The 19,553-nt window shown below is 36.5% G+C and overlaps 1 protein-coding gene across 3 annotated transcripts in view; it reads right to left on the reverse strand.

The window, feature by feature from the left end:
• Positions 1–19,553, reverse strand: part of Nkain2 (sodium/potassium transporting ATPase interacting 2) — a 954,384-nt gene that overhangs the window by 849,916 nt on the left and 84,915 nt on the right. The window lies entirely within an intron of this gene.

A 19,553-nucleotide genomic window follows, 5' to 3' on the forward strand; every position in this document is an offset into this window, starting at 1 on the left:
AAAACTTTGACTAAAAATTTCAGAAGGAGTTTTGTTAATCAACATCTGTTTTAGTCAGCTTTTGTGTCTCTGTGGCCAAAACACCCGACAAGAACAACTTGGAAGGTAAGTTTATTTTGGCTCATGGTATCAGAGATCTCAGTCCCTCGACTGCCAACTCCACTGCCCTGTGCTGAAGATAAGGCAGAACATCATAGGAGGAAGGATGATGAGACTGAAGATGCTGCCCTCTTGTCAACAAGGAAGCACAGCAAGAGAGATGAAGGGGTCACAGAAAAGATGTACCCTTCCAGGCCCCCAGTGATCTAAATCCTCCAGCCTCGCCCCACCTGCCTACAGTTACACCCAGTTTGTCCATTCAAATTAGAGTGCACTGATTAGGTTACAGCTCTCACAATTCAGTCTCTTCACTCATGAATAACACTGCATGAACACAGAAGATTTGGGGAACATCTCATATCCAAACCATAACAACCACCAAGAGAAATCCCTTAGAATGTCATTTCTGAAATGTTAAAACAAGTATCTGTCACAAGCTAACTATGTAAATTAAATTACTAAACTTTGATTATATCTCTAAATGTTACCAATATCCAATATATCAATGTTCATTAAATGATGTCTATTTACTTAATTACAGATCCCTGCCATACACTGCACACACTATATACAAACCATTAGAACAAAAGTATCCTATCTTACATTTAAGATGTACCTGTGCATTGTGAGAAACCATTAAGGCAACTAGATCACTGCAAGATTGTGAGCAGGTTACCAATAGATAAGTCTCTGTGCTGATGATAATGGTCCTACACTGTACTTGAAATAGTCAAGTAATAGATAAGTGATCAATTTTAAAGATGACAAGAATGCAAAGATAAGGAGGGCACTGAACCTTGATAACCTGTTGATACTTTTATAAACTTCCATTACGGACCCAATCTGTTAGGAAAAAGAAAATGTGTCAAAATTCAGCCCCTTCATCAGACACAGCAAGTTAAGTTGTTGCTTTTTCTTATTTTAATTTTACTTTATTTTTCTTGGTACCAGGGATTGAACCCAGGGGTGCTTAACCACCAAGTCACAGCCCTAGCCCTTTTTATTTTTTATTTTGAAAAAGGGTACCCCTAAGTTGCTTTGGGACTTGCTAAATTGCTAAGCCAGGCTTTCAACTTAAGATCCTCCTGCTTCAGCCTCCCTTCACTGGGATTACAGGCTTGTTTCGTCATGCCTGGGTTCTTATTTTGCTTATAGAAAATTCCACATAACATATTAGAGTAGCTTCACACAATTTAATGGTAAAACCATTAGCTGACGATTTTCAATGCAAGGGATTTAATCTTATTGATAGATGTAAATGAATTAGTGTTTATTAGCTAAGTTTGAAGCTAACTATGTAAATTAAATTACTAAACTTTGATTATATCTCTAAATGTTACCAATATCCAATATATCAAGATGATTAGGTATTCCATGTGAATTCTATCTTGAAACTTAACTGGAATCCTGATGTTTTGTGGTAAGCAGAACAAAACTCAAGAGGACTATAGGCAATTCCCATGGAGGGAGCGGTTAGTTTGAAAGAAAATAAATAAATGATAATGACAGTTGCCAAAGTCAACCTTCTCTCTTTTTATCTGGTACACAGTAAAACCATGGGCCATTCTTAATGACTTCTGTATAAAAAAGGCCATGCTAACCTTTGATGCTGAATATTATAACAGAATATCAAACAGAAACCTTGATTCTCTTCATCATTTAATATTTAGTATTTCTTCAGGTAACTAAATAAAATCCATTCCCTCTTGTTTTAGCAGGCATTTAAAACTGAAAAGAACTTCCTACATCAGCAATAAAATAAGTTTAGATTCAGTGCTCCTGCATCTATGTTACATGGTCTGCTGCAAAGAATAAGGATAACAATCAGGAAATAGTGAATGTGGCAGGCATTTTGTGACAAATATCAGTTGCATGGTTTCACATTAGCTGTTCAAACAGCCATCAGAGGATAATGACTTTTAGTCACTATCAATCAATAAATTATTCAGCTGCAATTTCCCATAATTCATTGCTATTACTACCAGTAATCAAGTTGCCTCCTTTGTTCCCTGAAATTAAGCTTGAACTAAGCAATATGACTAATTACCAGTTAGTCTTCAATAGTTCCTCCAATAATTTGCAACGTTGGACATTAACTATGTTAGTAATAGATGAAGGCGCTATATTTTTAAGTCATGGTGAATTGCTAAGTAATTGCACTCAAATTATTCACCCTACTATCAGTAAAGAGCATTATGCTGCCTAGATGAAGCTAGATTAAAATCAATTAAAAAGATGAGCTGGTTTTGTTTATCATATATTTTTATAATTTATCTGACAGCTGTTTCCTCAGTACTACTGAAGAATGCATATGAAGCAGATATAACCCCTTTGAAAAAACTGACGCTTCTTAAATCTCTTTTGGGAATATATTATCTGCAAACAGTATTTTTAAATTAATTCTGTAATCTTGGGATTCAAGATGGCACTAAAAACTTTCTTATCTTGCAGATTTTGTACTAATGCTTAAATGGGATTAATTGAATGGCTAGAAATCAATGTTTTGATATCAATCCAATATTAGGCTAATTGTACTTTATAGGAATGGTATTTAATATGAAAACAGTCAAGAAACATATTAACATTAACAATGTATACAATGAAATCATTGAAGGACCAATCTCTTATCAGATGTATGAATTCCTGCTATAAGAAAAAGAAAATTCTTGGTAGCCTTTTTAACTTTTCTTTTTGGGGGAGGAAGGTAGTACCCAATTCTGAGGCACAGAGGCAGTATAAATAAAAAAACTTGCAAATCTACAGGCCATTCACTTCCATATTATCAAATCCATCTACTCCCAAGTAAGGTTGCTTTGTAAATATTTGCCACCTCCCAAATGGGTGTCTGTGTAGGGAACTCACTAATTGGCTTACACTTTTCCCAATAGACACCTTTTATAAGGCCATATTTGAATCTGACTTACCAATTGATAAATTGTGTCCTTCAATATTTAAATTGTTTGTCTCCCTTCTATATTACCAAATATTAATGCAAGGCTGCTTTTACAGAGACACACAGACTATTATCTAGTTTTATTTTGCTAAAATTTGTCTAAAAACTCATTGCAAAAATACTTTATTTAACATAACCAAGAACCATATTAAGAAAACTAGTATGAGCCTCACTTAAAAGTCTTCATATCTCAGGGCTAAAAAAAAAAAAATTACACCTAACAAAAGGTTTAATTTATTTCATTTTCTAAATTTTGAAAATTATCAATTAATTATATTTCAGAAAGTCTTGCTTTAGAACTATTACAATAATAGGCCATTGTTTATAATTTGAAAATGAATAAGAGTCCCCATTGAAAGCCATGAAAGATGCCCACTACACAGAAACAGAATTGTGTAATGTTTCAACATTTCTCATTTCCACTTTCTTTGTAGAAAAGAGACTGATATGAAGAGGTAGCAGAAAGAGAAATGTCTACTACAGACTTACCTGTGACCCAATAAAGAAATAATGTTTCATTTTGTGGCAGTAATTGGAATCTTAGATTAATAAGATAATTCCCTAATGAAACTGGTGGGAGCAAGGACTGAAAGAAATGCTAGTTGTACTGAGTCACAAATTTCAGAAGTTATGAAATATTTTTAAAAACTTCAAGAAATATTATATTGAATCGCATCGATAATATAAAAGTTTCTGAAACTTCAAATGTAGATATTTAATGGAAAATAACCCTAATAAGTAAATAATGAAATCACAAAAATTCAAACGAAAGCTATTTCACTAGCTACTTTCTAACAAACTCAGCCAAAAAAGGGGGCTGAAGATCAAAACAAGAAATAAACAAATTAAAATTAGAAGCTAGTGGTTCTTTAAGGGAAATTGTAGTTCAAATTTAACTGAAATTTATTTAAGAATAGTAGGAAAATGATTTAAAACTAAAGACATACTTCTACAGAAGTAAGCTTTCTAGTCTATCAGACACAGGGATGTCCTTTGGACATATCATCCCTGTACATATGAGATGATTTAATGTTAACACTTACTGGATCAAAAGTTTAACCTCTCAGCTGTTATTTTGCTTCTATTGTCTTAAAATCTCAGTGTAAATCAAACATAAAAGTAAAAATTATAAATATACCTTTAAATTAAGGGAGCTATCTTTAATATTACAAATTTTATTTTCTTTAGTTGTTCCTAATCAGTCTGAGATATTCTTCCGCTTCTGAACTAAGATTTGTTTTAGGTGTATACAGAGAACAGCTAAAGGAACAGTCACCTTCTCACAAGGTGTATGTCTTCAAGCCATTGAAGCAGGGCAAACCTATAGAGAAAGCATTTTTCAAATTTCTACATTCCCTCTGGCATGTTAACAGCCAAGCTTGAAAAACCGAACTCAAGGATTAACCAGGTCTGCCACTATTGTTTGACTAGAGTCAAAAAAAAAAAAAAAAAAAGGAGAGAATGATATGGAGAGAGGAGTAACATCCATCCTTTACCGTCTGTGCAAGATTTCTTAGAAGACCTATGAAGAAACTAGAGAGAACAAATGTTCTTATTTCCAATTTAGGGACTCTGGTCTGTGGGGGGCAACCCAGGCCAGGGACTTCTCTGCTAGATGCAACCAAATACTGTACAAGAAATCACTGGCTGAGTGTATATTTATTAAATGTATATTTAATGTATATGCAACTCTCTGCCATCAGGAAGCCAAGCCAATGGAGGAGCAGGCTGGAAGAGAGACATTGAGCCCTGACATTGAGCCCTGCTCAATTCTAGTGGGTTGTAAATTACTGATTATTCAAAGACTCCAGTAGAACTATAAGGTTACCTCAGAGAGGCCAGGTCCTTTGGTATGTTGAATATTGTAGGTGTGGGCTAAACACGAACCTGCCTAACACCAGCAGACCCCCTTTCTTCACCAGCACTGTAAAGGTTCCTAGGACACACTTCCCTACGTCCTATAGACCAGGAAGCCTTAAGGAACACTAGCAAGCACAGGGAGAGCTAGCTGAGAGATTGTTGTTCACATCATCAGGAACCTTGAACTTGGGATCGGCCTTCACCTGAAGGCAGCTTTCCCCTTTACCAGTGGACGGGGTTTGTGAAGACCGTATGTGCTGTGGATAAAATAGAGACCAGTTTCCAAGTAAAACCAAAATGGTCTGTGAGGTGAATTATAAATCCTGGGGTTAAACTACTGAATAGATCACACTGTGATTATGAATTCTAAAAGGAGAACAGAGAGAAGGGGATGAGAGGAAGGAAGATAACAAAAGGGAGAAAGAAGGTAGGGGTGGGGAGGTGGAGAGGAAGGTGCAAGAAAGGAAGGAAATAAGAAAATATTTGCTTATCAGATAACAGGATTGGGATCAGTTAAGTCAAGAGCTTTCATGTATGCCTCTGAATCAGAAATCTGGATTCAAATTTTAGCCACAACTAACTAGTCAGTATCTTGAGAAAAGGCAACTGATCTACCTAAACTTCACTTTAGCAATGTGCAACATAGCTGTCTTGTAGCTTTTTCTCACTAACACAATGAACTAATGTGTAATTAATGAATATGTAACAGAGTTGTTGTTATTTATAAAGTTAACTCCTCATGGAGGGTGCTAAGTGGCAGGCTCTTTAGTCAGTTAAAATTCTGGAGTATCTGGCACTACAAATTGTGAGTGGTAAATGGGAGAGGGGAATTTCTAAGCAGGGTGGAAGAAGACACTCTGGGAAATTATGAGAAATCAGACAAGGAGCAAGTGGCAGGAGCAGGGGACAGCAGAAGGGGCCAACAAGCAGCAGCAAGCCGCAGAGTATGGAATCTGACCCATCTCTGCAAACACAGATCTTTGATGGCATCTGAAGATCTTAGTCTGAATGGGCCTCATATGAAATCAAGAAAGGTTTACAGAATTTATGAAGGCAGCTGACAGGAGATACAAAAGTTCTACTGGATGCAGGAAGAAGCCCAGAGAATTTGGCCCTTCCAGGCCATGGGATAGGAGGCTACCCTAATTTGAAAGTCACTCTGAGATGCAGGTCTGGAGCCTGGCTGAGGTCTACAACTGGGGTTTACTTATGTAAATTGATTTCAACAGATGGGTGATAATGACACCAATGACAATTTTCTAATAAGGACAAGACTGATGGATTACATAAACTAGGAAAAATTTATGCTCCTTAACATTAGCAAGCTCTTCAAGTTTCTAGTTATGTCTTGGGAAGAATTGTGAGCAATAAGGAAACATGACCAAAAGAACACAATAGAAAGATCATCCCAATGGCATTGAGAAAGACTAAGAAGTCTATGGCAACTGTTTAGAATTGACCTAAATCAAGGACAGCGAGATAGGAAGAGGAAGGATGAGATGTGCATCAAGGACAACAGGAGATGGTCAGTCTACATGTCCTGAATCAAGTAGGATGGCAGAGGTTTCCTGCTAGGTACCCTGGTATTACTGAAACAGGCAGTGTAGGGTGGGAGGCAATCTGAGGGACTGTTGAAAACAACAAATTGCATAGTTTGATTTTCAGTGTTCTATGAGATATGAAGAAGGAAGTAACAAAAAGAGATAGAATGCAAAGTTGTAAAGTTTCAGACTTGTTACATCAGAAATTACCCAAAGAAGAATATTAAGGAGAAGAAAAAGAGGCTGAGGTCAAAACTGAAACTTAAGAAAACTGGCATTTAAGTGGTAGACTTAGAAAAAGAAGCCTGCAAATCAGTCTGAAGCCATAGCTTTCTAAGTGTATAGCCTTGGGCAAGACATTCTGCCTCAGCAAACTTCAATTTTCTCAACTTGTAACTTGAGGATGATAATGCATAGTTCACAGGACAGTTAACCATCTTGCATGGCCATGTGGACACTCAGGTTTGACTAAATATAGTAATTCTTAAATCCTGACTTGAAAATTTCTTTATATTATAAGTAAATACATTAGTGATGGAAGGCGTAAAGTTCCAGAGTAAAATGCATTTGTATTCATTACTTGACTTTGGTTAATTTATTTAACCTATGAGAACACATCTTCTCAATGGGCATAAATGTCCCTGTCTCCCAGGATTCAGTTGCTTAAAATCAATTACATTAGTAGCACATCTGTCCCCATATCTGCAATACAGCAGGTACTCAGTAAGTATTAGATCCTTTTCTCCATCGCATATCTTTATTTCTCAAGTATACTGTACCAGACATAATACAACATTTCCTTAATGACTCAGGTTTACCATCATGAACATCAGTTAATGTTACGTGTCTGAGATGCAGACGCAGTTGCAAATGTAATACAACATCAGGTGAAATGAACCACTCATGTAAAACACAGTTGACTTGCCTAATTTTGTCGTATGGGTGATACTGAATCCGCAGCAGCTTGAGATGATTTACCAGGCACACAGAAAAAAATGTGAACAGCTGCCTTTCTAAGATTTGATATCATATAAGGGAGACAAACAAATGTTATAATGATTCATCAACCTCTCAAGTCCCATGCTTGTTTGTTCTCTTGCAGCTAACATAACTTCCTTATGTGTCTGCCCTTGTCTTTTATAAATGAAGTCTGGAATCTGTGTTGTACCACGTTGTTGTATTCTATAACATCCCTGTTATAGAATACAGCATTTCCATCCGTTATCTTGCAATACTTTTGAGCTTAAGCCTCTCTAAAGGCTTACACTGCTGATTCCTCAACCCAATCACAGTCTCCTTTGTTTAAATATCCACTTTTCATGCCGTTATGACTCTTCCATGGTCATGCCCCTAGGTGAGTGGCCCAAGAATCAGGACCAGATGGATGGACAGCTGATGATTCATAGCACATGACATAGCCTGTGGGGTGGTCTGAAAGGGAGCGCTAAGTCAGTGTTATTCTTTGTTTTCAAAATGTATAAAGAGACTAAAACAAGAAACTGTGCCATTCAATAGTGAAGTCATGGTGAAATATACCATATGCAATCCAGTGTTTGAAAGGACTAGAAAGATATGGAGAGAAGGAGAATGGAGACAGCTGATGATGAACAGATGATAAATTTGATATGCAGAGAAGGAGAGGCAGAGTTGCTAAGACTGATAGAAAAAGAGAGAGAGGTCTGAAAAAAAAGAGAGAAGAGAAGGCTAACAAAGGAGGCAGCAGAACAGGAGAGGGAGGGTGAGGAGAGGGAATGAGGGAAAAGAAACACATCGATCCCTAAAGATGCCCAGAGGCCCAAGGGCTTTATAGATCCACTCCTGGTCTGTGTATTACTTTAAAATAAATTGTTCTTTTTTTCTTTCAGTCGACTTAGCCTCATATATACATTAAAAGGATATCAAAACACCTCTGCATATGCTGCCTCAGTAGAGCTAGCCCTGTGTGATGTGCTGAATTGCAATGGTTGCCTAAGGCTTTTGACAATCCTGGAGACAGTTTGGGGGAATTGCCTCCTCTTTCTCCACCTTTTTCTCTGTCCAGGTATCACATTGTAAAGATCTGAGATTTCTTGACGGAATCACAGTTAACTTCCCAGGATTCTGGGCCTTATCTCCTCAGAAAGCCTACCATTGGCAAAAGTCCCTCTGGCCAAGTCTTGCTCCATTGTTGCTGTCCTTCCCTAATCTCCCTGTATTTCTCTGCTTTTCTTTGATAGCTTCTGCATGCACACCTTCCTTGAAGATTTCTCAATTTCACAAGTCCTATAGAAAAACATCCAGGGCCTATCCAGGTACCATCCAGAGCACCTTCTCCAGTCTTCACAACCTATGCTCCTCTTTGCCATTTCTGTTTCCCTGAAGAAGTAACAGTTTCTAGAATTTGTTCACTTGTTCTTGTGTTCTGAGAGATTCTGAAAGGCTGCTATGATTCAGAAGGCTAGGATGTGAGCAGCTAGAAATTCTACCAGTGACAACTAGCCATCAGAGGTGCTTGCCTCCCCGAGAGGGCAGCATGGGTCTGGCTCTGTGGTCACGTGGTCAGCAGCTATGGACAAGGCTGCTCAGGGCTCATGAGAGACCCCAACAGTGCTCATTTTTGAGACACCTGGAACACAAAACACTAGAAGGAAAACAACAAACCAAAGACAGAACGTAGAAAGTGAAGTAAATGTTATGCTTATATTTAACATATTAATACTTTTAACCTGAAAACATCAGGCAATACACTGTACCACCCTGACAAAACTGCAAAATTTGTTGGGGGAAAAAAAAAAAGGTAAAAATTTTAAGAGTACGTGATTGTATTCTTCTCTCAATACCACCAGTCTCTCTCTGGCTCTAAGGGACCTCACCAAAGGCTAAGGCCAGAAACCAATATTTAAAAATCTAGCAATCTAGCCTTTTGCGGAGTTGAGGCCACCATGGTAAAATGTGCCTGCCCTATTTGGGATAATCCTTGTTGGAATTTTACAAAGAACATAATGGAATGAGAACCAAGGATTGGTTATGACCTTATCACATTATAGCTCTCTGTTTCTAAGGTTTCATTGGAAAATTTTATTTGAATGTTTGAACAAATTCTAACTAAAAGGTAAGTGCTGGACTTTGCCCTACCACTAGGCAGCCACATGACACTGGAGGACCATTTATCAGCTGTAGAAATCATTACCTAACCCTTTTGTAGTAGAAGATCCACCTGACCAGATATGTTATCTGTTAGGGCTTCAATATTCTATAATATTATATATTTCTTTGGTTTTCAGTACAGTGAGAAAAAATGCTGAGCTGAAAGAATCTTTTAAGGGATGTTATTCTTTTACTAAAGAGCTTCAGTAAAAATAACTGTAAAAGTCAGAAAATTTTGTATACAAATTATTCAAACACAGAGGCAAGTAAAGGTGTTCTATATTCAACATACAGTCAAAATTCATGTTGTTATTTTCCATGCAACATCATAGAATTTTAGTTTATTTTGCCTTCTGCTTGTTGACCACTTTCATTTCACAAGCAATACTAGAAGACTGATCTCATCCAATGGTTAGTAGTTAAACCTGAGGCAAAAGGCATCTGAAACTTTCACTTACATATGATACTACGGGGATAAAAATAGGCAGAAGAGCACGCTGGTCAGACAGACTTAAGAGGTCTGCATATGCTGGTCTGTACAATCCCCACCACACCCCACACAAGGTAACAGGCTTAAATATTAGATAAAAATTTATACTGGTTCCCCCTCCACCACCCCTTCCATGAGGGTAATAAGGAACATGGAATAGCACTACTCTGGACTGGGGAAAGCCAGATAGTAATTATATCATACTTTGTTAGGAATTATATCATACTTTGCAGCTGGTGCAAGGTACATACACAATGCAGCTTGACCTGTCTATGTTCAGTCTTTATTGGCTCCTCATTATTTGTCTTCACCTTTTAAGAACACCTGGAGAAGGCTCTCTCTTTTCGTTTAAGAAAAGGAGCAGTAAGACCAGTAAAGTCTGTCCTGAAAAGCTGGCTGTCCACAGATGTGTTCCAAAGGAAAAAAAAAAAAAAGGTCAACTGGTTTGGGGAGGAAGGCTCACTCACCCTGTTATACAACTCAACAGGGTCCTGCTTCATGGAGGTGAATGCTTGATAACCAAAACTTAGGCAGTTATCTTCATCTCTATTTTTAATGCTATTTTATTTAATTCAAATGATAAACCAAGGAATATGGACTTGGCATTTTCTTCTCCATTCCAGCCTCAAACTAGCCAGAATGTTGACTGATACCTTTGGAAATTAATACTAAGACAAGAAATACATGGAAACATGCACCTCATTCAGCCTTATGTTTACTGCTGAAGCTCATAATTGTGCTTATATTTGTTTTATAGAAATGGCTAAGGCATGTCATTTTACTAGAAATTTATATAGCTAAAGAGACTAAGTTTACTATAAAGAACAAGCAACAATATTTGGGCACTGGTCTTTGGAAGTTAGAAAAAAGTATTAGTGAACTATATTAAACCAATACTCCAAATGTGATGCTTCCTTACCTTGTTCAGGAATACAGAGAAAGAGTAAAGAAATCAATTACTTGGTTCTCATCACTTATTGAAATGATCAATGAATGTACTGCTTTTACCTATGATTTTAATTTAGGCATGGCTTCCAATTCATAATGATTCATCCTCAAAGCAACAGTATTTAGAGGTCGGGCATTTCAGAGACAATTAGGTTATATGGCTCAACCCTTGTGGACAGAAGTAATTCCAATATAGAAGGATGCAAGGAAAGTAGGTACACCTTTTTGCTTTTCTGCCCCATCCACACACCAGAAAAGGATATCTACATAAAAATGGCACCATCTCTGAGGAACAGGCTTTCATTAAGTCACTGAATCTCCCAGTGCCTTGTTCTTGGATTTCCCAGACTTTAGAACCATTAGAAATAAATTTTCCAGTCTCAGGTATTTTGTTGTAGCAGCATAAATGAACTAAGACAGTGATAAAATTTATCTATAAACCTAGGAACAGAATTGCAATGTTATATAGTAACTCCATATAGCTGTGAAACTGTTTTACATAGTGGGTATAACATTTAAACTTCCTTCAGCAAAGCATGAAGATTTCAATATGTACCACATCCTCACCCACATGTGTTACTTTTATTTTAACAGTAGTCATCCTAATGATTATTTTACATAAGACCTTTAATATAAATGAAGACTAGTGATTGTATACTGCTATGGTCTGGATAAGTGTCCTCCAAAGGCTCATGTGTTAAGCCCTGATATCCAGAATGGAAGTACTGGGAGGTGGTAGGATCTTTGAGAGGTGGTGCCAAGAGGGAGATCTTTTCATCATTGGAAATATGTCTGTGAAGAGGACAGTGGGACCTCAGCCTCCTTCCCATACTTTCTTTCACATCCTAGTCAATAGGTGAATGGGTTTTACCTCCCACTACCACAGTAATATGCTGCCTCAGCAAAGGCCCAAAAGCAAGAGGAGCAACCAATCATGGACTGAAACCTCCAAAACTGTGAGGCAAAACACACCTTTTCTCTTTATGAGCTAATTATCTCAGGTGAGTAAATAAGCTGATTACTTAGCCCACATACATGTCTTCTTTCCTCCTTTCTAAATAATTCCATTTTGCTTAGTTATCAACCACATTCATAGGACAAGATGGTGATGCTGATTGGTCACTCAAGTATCTCATGGTAGTCTCCATGACTGATTTTGATCCAGAACCAATTCACTATGACAAAATAAGTTTTTAAGGTCTTGAAAGATCACTTTTCTCTTTTAACTTCACCCTCCACCCCCACAATAAATGGAGGACCTGCTATTCCAGTTTTTGCTGCAGCCATCTTATAAGAGCATGAGGAAGCAGCCTAAGGCCAATACTGAAATTCTAGTGACAACGGAGCAGGAAGATGAAAAATATCCTAACCTTTAATGACCTAATCACTTAAACCTATATTTGAATAAGTAATCCAGACAAAACCCACAAAAACTTGGACATCTACTCTACCTATTGATGTCATTGTCTATGAGGTAATAAATTATTCTATTTTTTTAAGCCAGCGTCAGAGAGGGTTTCTGATAACTGAGGCCAGAAACATCCAAGTTTGAATTTCTGTGATCATAGCAAGTAACTTCAAATATGAAGCAGGAAATGAGCTGAATCATAGAGCACAGGTATATTTTTACAATGAACAGATATAGATGAATGGCAGGCCTTTAACATAGAGAGTATGCTGTCTTGGTGGCTTACAAATGAGTAGCAAGAAAGAGGAAACCACCCCCAAATTAAAGGAAAATAAAATATTTGAAACACTGATTCTATGTCCTGAATTTGTCTAAAGATTCACAGATGAACCAGAATCCATTTTTAAAACACGTGAAAACATGGAGAAGAGAAGGCATGAATCATGTGCCCCCTATCTCTAATATATTCCCAAATTTGAGTCAATTTAATCTTTTACTTGGTGACTCAATCAGTGCTTTATTTAACCATGTTCTCCTTGTATTATTTCAAAGAAAAGCCTTAAATAAGCCTTTCCTTTGAGTCCGTTTTACCTGAGATAAATTGGACATTCATTTAAGATATAGGATGATAATATTCCTCACTATCCCACAATTCTTTTCTTCCTTTTCTGACTTGCATTCACTCATTTTTTATTCATACAGAGACAGCATGCCCATGTCACTATTATCAAATGGAATGTGGAGTTCATTCTTTTTTCTCCTCTAATACTTGGAACAAATGCCAAGAAACCTAAATTTGGGCAAAGCAAGATGTTTACTCTCAGTAGAATGAATCTAGTTATCTTCCATTTCAGGTCATTCTGAAGTGGACAAAGGCAAAATATAATGGTGTCCCTGAAGTCAATGTTAGTGACTTAAGTAGAATATGCTACTCAGATCAATTCACTTCACGTGTCAACCCCCAGTGTCCCCCCAGGAAGCACTTAGTCTAATGACATGATGAAATGCACTGTCATGGGATGCAATAGAAGCATGAAAAGCCAAGGTACAAATGACTCTTCTGAAACGTTCTGGCTTGGATTTATGATGCACAGGTCAAGCATCACTTTCAAGGCACTCAGAAAGCATTAAAATAGAGAAAATAGTATCTCTTCTGGGTCTTATCCTTTCCATGCCATTCAGCAGATTGTTCTTTAGGGCCAGCTCTACACTTGAAAGTGCATGATCCAACTCACCCTTCTATAGCTGCTGTTTCACTCTCCACTCTGTTTTAAAGCAGCCAGAGCTGAAAATAGCTCAAGAATGTGAAGGCTGCATGACAGTGCAGTTGCCATTTCAAACATGCACAGAAAATGAAACTAGAGTCTACTTTGCTAAAGTGTGAACAGTCTCTGAGTGAAATGGTTAAAACTACCCCATAAAATATTCTCTGCATAGAGTGGTCATTAAAAAGGAGTAAATACATAACATTAAAATTAAAGGTGTATAAATTGATGGGGTCATCTGACCTTCACTTAGGTAAAAATACAGTCTTAAAACCAAATTTAAAAAAAGTCAGTTGTCACTTAAATTTGAAAAAAAAAATCTTAGATTAACTTATGCTATCCTGTAAAAACTTCAATATTGCTTTAATATTGTTTACAGAATATGCCAATAATACTGCTCAGGGATTGCTGTTGGGAAAGACAAAGAATGAAAATACATATGAATATACATATGCTAAATTACAAAGAACAAAACTTAATCATTGTCAGATTTTTAAACAGAGCTCAGCATTCTTCCCCCCACATTCCCTCTGTACACTTTCGAAGGCTTAAGAGTTTCATAGTTTTTATTTAAAGTGTATTTAAAAAATAAAATCAATAAAAAAAATAAAGTGTATTTGAACGTTATCAATTCAGGCTAGGGTTAGGTGTGGCTCAGTGGTAAAGTGCTTACCTAGCACATTTGAAACACTGGATTCAATCCTCAGCACCACTTACAAAATAAATAATTGAAAAAATAAAGGTATTGTGTCCACCTACAACTAAAAATATTTTTAAAAATTATCCATTCAAAGAAGGTCCAATGTAAAAGTATTTAAACAATAAAGAATATAGGATGCCTTTTACCGAGCCTGGACTGAAGATATTAAAGACATCACATATTACCTCTGTTAATCTTTAGAACTCCTGTGATATGGTGCCCAGGGTTCTTTTTATTGAATTAGTATTGTAAAAGCAAACATGGACAACAATATTACAGACACACACACTTAAGAGATAATGTGTCCTCTTTATCTAGATTGCTTTCCCTCTTGATACTTACATTAAGGAGGATTTATTGAGCATTTAACTTATCCTAGGCACTACTTCATATGCCCTAAAATTGTAGCTCATTGACTCTGCATAATTACCCCCCCCAACAAAAATGAATAGTATTCTTAACCTCATTTTATGTATAAGGAAAACCATGTACACCTAGGTTAAGTAATTTGCTCAAAATCAGAGCTTGTAAGAAATAGGACCAAAATATGAACCAAGAAAGTCTGGCACCTGAGCCCATGGTTTTTATTACCATGCTGTTGAAGCACTTAATTTGCAGCCTTGAGTGCAGAAGAAAGTGATGGGTAATAGAACAACAGAACAAAAATCTAATTCTAATTTTGTCACTAACTACATCTGACCTGAGGCAGTCTCTATAAATCTCTGGACTTCTGATCCTTCATTAGAAAAATGGAAAGTCTTCATTAAGATTTTCATCTTCCTCTAAAATTCTATAATTTAGAGCTTTGACTTTAGATATATTTATAATGATTAAAAACAGGAGCAACAGAGGGCCCAACCCTGGGCACGCAGAGACTGGAGATATGAAAGGAATATCAACATGGACACTACATGTCCTGTTTCAGAATCAATGCCCTTTTAATTGTTCCAGCTTTCACCAATGATTTCTGATTTTCCATTCAATTTTAAGGTTGAAAATGACTGCTCAATATGAAGATAAGTGTCCTAAGGCAGTGTTAGTGTGAAGAAATTATGTGAATAAGCCACATGCTAAAGTGACAGCAGACAAGAGAGAGCTCCTTCATAACCATGGGGACTAAGTTTTTCATATCTCAGCACAGAACTTGAAAATGGATAAAGTTAATTCCACCAGATGCGACAAATACAGAACCATCATTACAAGGAGCTTAGAGACAAAGTATGGAACTGCCCATTTTTCTTTTAAATGCCCACTAGGGATAGAAAGTAGTTAATGTAATTAGTTAATGAATTTCTGTGTAATGCTAGAAAGGAATATAAAGATGATTCCATAACTAAAAAACAGTCTAACCAGCTTACTTGTTCATTAAAACTATATCAAAGAATTTTGCATTCTATTATACATATTTTAACATATGAGCTCACTGAAGGGAACACCAATTTCATAGATATTTGCAATAAATCAATACAATCTGCATCACAATATATTGTCTCAATGAAGCAAAAGGATTCATTTTAATGATCTCCCACTGTGCCCTGTTATTAAGTTTCACTGACTTAAGTATTTTCAGCAACATTTTTTTTTTCACCAAAAACATGTCTTCACAACTACCAAACAGCTGGTCGATACAGTCAATGGAGGAGTCATTTTAATTTAGGCACCTGACAAAATGTTTTACTGTTCTAAAAAAAGTCACCAACAAATTGATTTTTCTTTTTACTAAATTGATTGGCTGTATTTGTAGATAATTTCATCAAAATTAACTTTATATACTTTCTCCTTTCCATTCCACATGTTCTAGATAGATATGTAGGTTTTACAACTTCCTTGAGCTTCATGTTTAATTTCCAGTTCATGAGGAATTTTCATAATTCTCTACAATTAACATGCTTGTAGGAAATTCATAAGCCCTGGGGGGCGGGGGAGGAACGTAGGTCATCTTTATTTTCCCTCCATACTTTTCCCACGGAAAAGACTTTAGCTACTAAGTTATGTGTATTTCAAGTCCTTGTTTCTCATTAAAAATTATGTACTGAGTATGTTTCAGTTCTTTAATATTCTTCAAAAACAAGATTTTAATGGCTAAAAATATGACTTGATGTGAGTGTAATATAATACTTTTGAGTACACATTTATAAACAAATCATCATGTGTATTTTTATTTATATTGAGAAAAGAGTCTTAAAACTAAAATACCTTTATTCAAAAAAGTGAATTTTTTATGTGTATGCTAACTTATGCCACACTGTCAGCTGGAGAGGTTGTGTGGACATTTACTTTCATTAGCTCCTCTGCATGTTCTCCATTATCCCTGGGGAGTATGCTTTTGTCCTGGCCAATTTGGTGGGTACAAAGGATATGATCTGCCTATCTTATTGTGACTGAGTTTAACTTTTTCATCTGTTTACTAATCATTTGTACTACTGCCTCTTTTTCAAAAAGCTTTAACTTTTCTACTGAGAGTCTTTTTGTATTTATTTTGATTTTGATTACTGCTCTACTTTAACGAAATTTTTCACTGTGCATTGCCTCGTGCCACTGAGGTGCCATAAATTAAAAGTCAAGGAAAGAGTACTCTCCCTTTCCTACTACACCATTTCTTGCTGCCTTCTTTGTGTGCAAAATGTGATATTCACACTAAGAGATGATGAACTGAAAATCACCTCTGATTGGCTGGCTAAATTAGTCTACAAAACTAATAAAAGTGTAGTATCAAATAGTTCAACAGTCCAAAAATCTCCTTGTGCTTCATTAGAATGGCTGCTTCACTGACACATCTCTCTCTCAAATACGGAATTTAGATGTTTATTATTACTGCTCTTTACACAGGGTATCCAGGTCATTTTCCTATCACATTAACCATTTACATCTGAATATTTCCAAGATAAATATTAACTATTTCCAAGCTAAAACTTTCTGAGAATATTAGAACATACAAATCTGAACAATGGCAAAAACTTCATCCTGGTCATCTTTTTCCTTTTCTATAATGATGAATCAGAAATTATTAAAACTTAGAAACTGCACAGGAAATATGAGAATAACTAATATGAGATAAAGACCAAAGCTATAGGAGATGAAAATTTTGTAGCTACTACTCAGAAGCAAATTTTATATAAAGCTACCCTGTAATCCTATCATATGCCAATTGTTATTGCATGCAACCTGATTAAAAAGTGGGATCACAACTGAACCTGTTGACATTGTTCAGACAGAGGGACCTCCAGAGTACAAAGCTTTGGATAAATATACACACAAAAATGCTAATACATTGTTACAGGAGTAAATCTATTAAAAGACACGAAATCTACAAATTTATTTTAAAAATATGAGTATATTTTAAGTAAATTATCACTGTCTTCTGTCACATAAAACTGGACCAAATTTTGTGAATTAAGGTACTTAAAATTGTTTCCTATTTGTTTTACTCAGCATTTTCAACACTATAACTTAAAGACATAACAAGAACAATTTTAGAGGAGGAAAGGTTTGTATGTTTGTTTGTTTTCACTCATAGTTTTAGAGGTTTGAGTCAATAGATGGCTGACTCCATTTTTCTGTGCTTGAAGTGCATAACTTCATTGCAGAAGGGTTGGGCTGAAGAAAGCAGTTCAGGACATGACCACCATGAAGCAGAGAGAGAGACTCTGCTGACCAGGAACAAAATGTAAACCCCAAAGGCATGCCCTCGGTGACTCACTTCCTTCAACTATACCTTACCTACAAATAATATCCAGCTGATCATAACCAGTGGATTAATACACTAAGTGATTAAGTTATTTAACCCAATCATTTCACCTCTAAACCTTCTTGCATTGTCTCACACATGAGATTTTGGAGAACACTTTATATCTAAAACATAACATTCCTCTCTTGGCCCCCCAACTCCATGACTATCTCACAATGCAAAAAATTTGTAGTCCATTTCCAAAAGTCCCCACACTCTTAATAGTTTTAACACTCCCCCAGAAGTATAAGTCCAAAACATTCTCTGAGACCCAAGGCAAACTCTCAACATGAGGCTCTATAAAACTTGAAAGCAAATTACATACATACAACATGTAAAAGCACAGAGTAAACATTTTCATTCCACAAAGGAGACAGAGGGGCATAGAAAGAAGAAATGGGACCAAAGCAAGACCAAAATCTAGCTGGGTAAACAAATCCTATACCTCCATGTCCATCTAGGGGACATGGCATTGTGATGTTTTCTCCAAAAGGCTTGTGTAGCTCCACTCCTATGGTTTTGCTGGTTGCAGCCCATATGGCCTCTCTCTTGGCTTGTCTCTGCTCAATTCTTACAATTTTCCTTGGCAAACATTCCATGGAATTGGCATCTCTTAATCCTCAGGGGTCTCTAGTGCTGTTTCAGCTACCTTCTCACATCTCCATACATCAATCTCTCTGCCATCTTTGCTATTGTCTCTGGCTGAAGTATTTGGCTTGTGTTTAGTGCCTGTAAAGTCTTTAATAACCACAATTTCCTTATCCCCATTTTTACTCCCTTTTCTTGTCAAACTCTAAATTTTCCAAGTCTTTGTGTTCTGCTTCCTGATTCTGATTATTACAGTACACTTAACTAAAAGCTTCCATCAAAATCCATGCTATTGCCTGAATGTTATGCTGCCTAGAAAATTTTTCCACCAGATTTATTTGTCCATCACCTTTAAATTCAGTCTCACAAAAAGTCTCAGGACATGAGCAAACTGTAAGCAACTTTTAGCCAGATGTAACATGAATGCCTTATGTTCCAGTTTCCTGCTTTTCCTCTGAAACATCTTGAGCTCAGTCTTTCTTGTTCACAGTCCTAAAAGCATGCTGGTCTTCTGGGATTCCACCAAAATTGCCCATTAAGCTTCACTTACTACACTGTAAAACTTTCTTAAGTTGCATCTCTGAACTTTCCAAAATTCCTCCCACAAATTCCAAAACGCTCCAAAAGCTTTTGAATCATGTGGTCAAATTAGGCACAGGAAAAATCCCACTTCTTGGTTCCAATTTATGTTTTGTTAGCTTTTGTTGCTTCCATGACCAAAAAGACCTGACAAGAACAATTTTAGAGGATGAAAAGTTTATTTGTCATTCATGGTTTTAGAGGTCTCTGTCCACAGATGGTTGACTCCATTGCTCTGTGCCCAAGTGAGGCCGAACATCATGGCAGAA

This window comes from Ictidomys tridecemlineatus, chromosome 8 (assembly GCF_052094955.1).
Source record: "Ictidomys tridecemlineatus isolate mIctTri1 chromosome 8, mIctTri1.hap1, whole genome shotgun sequence".
NCBI lineage: Eukaryota > Metazoa > Chordata > Mammalia > Rodentia > Sciuridae > Ictidomys > Ictidomys tridecemlineatus.